Source organism: Macadamia integrifolia, chromosome 9 (assembly GCF_013358625.1).
Source record: "Macadamia integrifolia cultivar HAES 741 chromosome 9, SCU_Mint_v3, whole genome shotgun sequence".
NCBI classification, from domain to species: domain Eukaryota; kingdom Viridiplantae; phylum Streptophyta; class Magnoliopsida; order Proteales; family Proteaceae; genus Macadamia; species Macadamia integrifolia.
The window spans coordinates 40,319,888-40,325,722 of record NC_056565.1 but is presented as its reverse complement, the minus strand read 5'-3'; the positions used below and the strand labels follow the sequence as shown (position 1 = coordinate 40,325,722).

General features: G+C 38.9%; 1 long non-coding RNA gene across 2 annotated transcripts; it reads left to right on the top strand.

Annotated features, from left to right (window-relative positions):
- Positions 1 to 797: 797 nt before the first annotated feature.
- On the top strand, positions 798 to 2,258 carry LOC122088623. Of its 2 annotated transcripts, none has more exons than XR_006143105.1 (3): positions 798 to 850; positions 1,666 to 1,734; positions 2,232 to 2,258. It is a non-coding gene; the product is annotated as an uncharacterized LOC122088623 (long non-coding RNA). The 2 variants fall into 2 exon arrangements; XR_006143104.1 differs by having other exon boundaries at positions 802 to 850; positions 1,899 to 2,258.
- The last annotated feature ends 3,577 nt before the right edge of the window (positions 2,259 to 5,835 follow it).

Sequence of the window (5,835 nt, the reverse complement as noted above, 5' to 3'; positions counted from 1 at the left end):
ATGTTCTCGATCTAGCTCATATTTTGACACATGTATCCTTGGAGCTTGACACTGATTGGAAGCATGTAGAACAGCCAAAAGAAATCATTGACTGGAGAGACCACATTCTCCGCAATCGAACTATTTCTTATGTACTAGTCAAGTGGAGGAATCACTCTAAACAAGAAGCATCTTGGGAACGCGAAGATGAGATGAAGGAGAGATATCCTCAAATGTTCGGATTACCAGGTACGTCAAATTTCGGGGACGAAATTTCTTGTAAGGTGGGGGGGATGTTATACCCATATTCAAAATTCCTATTTTAATTGTATAGATGAGGCACCGGAGGATACCAGTACCGATGAATACTGGGTAGCAGCCATATTTTTTTGGGAAGGGAAGGATGACCCCACTTACACTTGCTACTTAAGCCTTAAAAATTGGAAGGGGTTCTGGGTGCAGAAGAAAAGGTTAGTTAAGTCCTCACACTTCATGAGAAGATCCCCGAACCTTAAAAGTGAAAATACCGGCCAAAACTGGGTTATTTGGCCATGGGATCCAAACCCTCGCACACGTGCACCTCAAACCACCTCCATTGATTAGTACCACTTATTGGGTAATGTATTAATGTATCAATTCACCCCAAGATAGGCCCGTTAGTGCCAAATAATGAGTTAACCCGATAATGGTTGAAAACCCATTTTTCTCTCAAACAGGCCTTAGTTAATTAAGTGACTATAAATAGACTATTACCATTCATTCTCCACCTACCAAAGTAAAGCAAGGAGAAGGAGAAAGAGAAAGAAGATGAAGGAGAAGGAGAGCAAGGAAGGAAAAGGAAGGGAGGGGCAAGGGTTTCCAACCAACTAAGGTAAACTCCACTCACTCTAAGTCTCTATCTCCATGTGCTAGGCTCTCTCTCTCTCTCTCTCCCATTTCCTCTCTTTTGAGCTAAGAGAGATCGCCCTAACCGAATCCCACCTCTCCACTCTCTAAAATTACAAATAGGAAAGGGGATTTTGTGTGGAAAACTTATCCTAGCAAAATCGTGGGTTCATTTCAAGTTTATAAACCCTCCTTTAGGAAACCCCAATTTGAGCAACACAAAACCTAGAAATGAGGAAAATTACTAAACCCCACTTTTTCACTTGTTAAAACTACAAATTGGGAGAGGGATTTAGTGTAAAAGACCTATCCTAACAAGATTGATGGATCAATTTGAGTCCATGAACCCTCCCTAGTGAAATCTCCAATTTAGGTAACAAAAACCCTAGAAAAGGTGGGTTTTACCCAAACCCTCTATACCCCATCATTCAAACTCGAAATTGGGTTGGAAAAAATGAAATTAAATACATGTATAGTGGATTGGGGTGACCACATATGCCATTGGTGGTCACCACCTACACCCTCAACCGAAATTCTCTAATTTAGCTTATTCGCGACTGGAACTTTGGGGAATTTGGATGCATTGTGTAAACCTATCTTAATTAAACCATTAATTACACTTAATCTAAGCTAATTGAGGTGGGAGGACATCCCCCACATAGAAATTAGCCCTATAGTCTTAAAACGCTGAGTTGAGAATGATTTCAAAGAAAAGAGAAACAGGAAATAAAGCTAGAACATGTGCCTAGGGTCTCATTTCGCTATAGGTGATTTATTTCTTAAAATTCTTATGTATTCTAGGAGTAGAACCAAGAGGTGATGAGGCACGGCGCGAGGCCATCGGCGGTCTATCATCACCTAGGACTCGAGGTGAGGGAATTTTCTGTATTTACATGAATTTATTGCATCATAATGCGTATGTGGATGAATTATGTTAATTTGCATATTATTATCTTGTTACTTGTGAAAATTGTTGATGTGGCATGAGAATCTGGATTATGGTTGTGTATGTGTGTGTTGTGACTGGGATGCAGGGTGGCCAGTGGTGGGTGCCTACGGCACTGTATGCCCAAGGTGAGTGTGCGTGTGTATGTAGAGACTAGGGTGCAGGGTGGCCAACGGTTGGTGTCGACGACACTGTATGCTCAAGGTGTGTGTGTGTGTGTGTGACTGGGGTGTAGGGTGGCCAACGGTTGGTGACGGCGACACTGCATGCTCAGGGTGAGTGTGTGTATGTGTGACTGGGGTGCAGGGTGGCCAACGGTTGGTGCCGACGGCACTGCATGCTCAGGGTGAGTGTGTGAATGACTGTGATTGAAACTGTGACTGAGGATCTGGCTCTCTACGGAGGTGACCTCTGGGATTAGGAGCTGGTTGCACTTGAGGATGGATGCGTGTGCGATGATGGTGCATTTGGAGCATGCTGAGGATGGGAGTATCATATTCTCTTTGTGATTCTTTTTGTACGTAGGAGATATAGCCTTATAAGGCATAACTGTAATTATGATCCCAATGTGAAAACATTCTTTTTGTGTAGTTGTGGAAAATATCCATAGAAATCACCAGTTGGTATATTTTTTTTATATTACATGTATGTGATCTTAGAATCATTTTGTAATTTTATGAACTTAAAGTACTACATCGTGGATCCTGGATGAATTGTGAATACTTGTGCGTATCTATGTCACCAGCCTTCAGGTGAGATGGAGGCAGAGTGTGACAACCAACTACCACGTAGAGAGAGAGAGAGAGAGAGAGAGAGAGAGGAAGCAAAGTAGGGGGGACATGGGGAAAGGTGGGAACTAAAATAGGGGAAAGAAACATAGGAGGGTGGAGTTGTAAGGCCCCAATTTTGTTCGTCCAAATTGTTTCAGAGGCAATGAAGGTAGTCGTGGAAACTCGGGGTTAACAGATTTTGGTGAGCTTGACAGTCTACCGGTTTCTATCTAGACGATATCGGTGATTTAAATGCAGGAATTCACAATTTACAAGTTTTCTCACAGAGTAGATGAACATAGGGTTCACGCTTCGTAGTATTACAATTTTTCAGGACAATTCGTCTTCAAAATCTTCTATGTGAAATGATCAAAACACCCTTAAAACTTGCACTGGTCATATCTTCTTCGTCTGACATTGTATCGAGACAAATCTAGATGCATTGGAAAGAGTATGACATATTCAAATTTTTTTTTTTTTAAAACACCAACATCCAAAAAATTCCCCTTCAAATACCAAATTGCCTTTGAATGCAAATAGGAAAAAATTATCGGTATTGAGCTTGGAAATCCGAAACTTACACGACTGCTGCACCCACTGTAATCAACCAACATCTGATATGTTATCTGTCGCCGCCATGTCATTAAAGTGATATTATATTGTCATGTCACTCTGCCAGTTGTATTGGTCTACCGAGTTAGATTGTATTGTCTTAACAACAATGACAACACCACATACACTGAGTGTACATCAACTATGACTTCAATTTTAACATATGCTAAATTATCCTATCCAGATTCTTAACAAAAGTGTTGAGTTGGACCCACCATTATCCAACAACACCTCACAAGAGCTAGCTGAGACCGTACAAAACTACTCAAAGTGGATCACTAACATCATTAATAGACTTTATTCTTTATCTAATGTGTTACGGAACTGTCAAACCGACTTGGCCAAAACTTCATCTCAAGTGGTCTATATAGAAAAATCAAAATTGGTTTGGTTCAAACTGAACCATAAACTTTAGAACAATTAACCATGAATGACTTCGTCAACCAATGGGAATTTGACAACATCTTCTCCATGTTACCTGGTTCATGATTGAACCAATGAACCAACTTATTTATCAAACCATAGATTGAACCAGTCATTAATGGAATCTATTGGATTACATCACCAAATATCACCGCACAGTTGCAAACAATGACAACCTTAGATCCTGTTGACCAACACTCTGGTATTATCTTTTTCGTGCCTTAAGAGGCTTTTATCGTTGTATTTGTAATTTGGGCACTTGTGGGAATCGGTTGATGTCTACCTAAAGGGACTGACTACACACTGACCACTCAGTCTACGTGATATAAATAATAATAGGGATGCCATTTAATAAGATTTCCACTGCCCATGTAGAGAGAACATCCAATAGAGAGTTGTTGGATTTTTATTGGGCCAAATCCAAGGCTTTGGTAGTTGTTTTGTAAATAGCTTGTGAAGTTTGATTTATTTATTTATTTATTATTATTAAATTAATAATATTTGAAAAATGTTTTAAAATGTCGCTCCATCCCCAAACTGTGTTCTTGACACTCTCGTTATTAATTGTAATAGATTTATATTATGGCTTTGATTTAAATTCCATGGTTGCAATATTCATTACGAAAGTTAATATTGTGGGGGGAGAAATATAATGAAAATATCTACCATTTGTTGTTTTTGGGTTATACTTTTTGTAATGTTGTTGTTAGGTATAGTTGAGGATAACTTAAAGGCTACCTTTTAGAATTACATCACTTGGCATGATTTAGATTATTAGATTGTAATCTCCTAGGCATTTTCTATATAAGAAGATGTTTAAATCAAATTATAATTGCACAACTCTCATTATTGTCAAACACAGTGAGTGGAGAGATTGAAGAAAGAAAGAAGAGCCTTATTCGGCTGTTGAAGAAGGTGCAAGCTTGGGTAATCACATTTGAGTTTTGTATTCTTTAGGAGGAGTACGCCATCAATGTGTTCTACGTAATTTACATATTCTTTTCTTAGATTATTCTAATGTGTTCATTGACATCCTCATTGTTAAAATATTTTGGATGAGATAATTTATCTAATTGTTTCAGCACCACCTTTAAGGGGGACTTTTCTAAACAATAACTCCTCATGAATGAATTAACATTGATGAGTGTAAAATTATCACCACTGACATGTGATACTCCATGAGGAATGAGGGGTCAGGGAAAGCCTGACCTAAATCGAAGACCGAGGTGTGACCTCAGTAGATGGATGGCAAGAGTGGCCAACCAGATCCTAATGGTTGGACCAAAAGGTTAGCACCACAGCCAACTCCCATGGTTGGGATCCACCCGAACTGTATCCTAACACTCCGTTATTGATCTGAACTCCACGCACATTCTCTAGATTCCCAGACTGCTAGCTTAGTGAATCTTATTACTTGGAGTGCTAAAAGCTATCGCCTTAGAATATCCGCCCAGACATAGATCCTAACCACCTTAGGTAACACTTACCTAATAGGACTCTCCTAAGAGATCTATCTCCTACTAAACTGATCCACCTACAAAATCATGACTCTCCACAATCGGCTATAGATAACAAAAAAAAAAAAAAAAAAAAGGGGTCGATCACTTTTACTCAATACTTTTGAATATTTGTTGCTAGTGAGAAATCAGACTTAGGTATCGGAGAGTCCCCCGCCAAAAGAGTCTGACTCTCCCCTATCTATTCTTTTATACAAGTCACCTAGTACTTAGGGACGGTTTCTCAGTGCAACAAACATGATTAGGATAGAAGGACAAAAACTGCTTAGCAAATTGTGAAGCAAAAGTAGTTTTTATCCCCTCAAGTTCAAGGATGACAAAATCATTGGAATTTTAGTCTAAAATTGAGCTATAGCTTTGCCTAGCCTTCGTAGATTTATGGAAAAAGAAAGTAAAAGATGCTCTTCTTGTTTGAGAAGAGCTCTTAACCTAATAAGGGAGGTAGATCTCTCAATGGGTTTTCAAGCAACAATAACTCAACGTTATCCCAATTAAATGGGGTTGGTAAACTAGGGTTTTGAAGGTTAATTGCAATTTAAATTGAATATTAGAGAGACTAGACCTACAATCCTATGCTGCTTGATATACCTAAATATGTACCTATTAACCTACAATCCTATACAACTTGATATTCCCAAAGGTGTACTGATGAGCACATTTATGTGTGAAATCTTAGGTAGTAAATCATGCATTTTACATATTT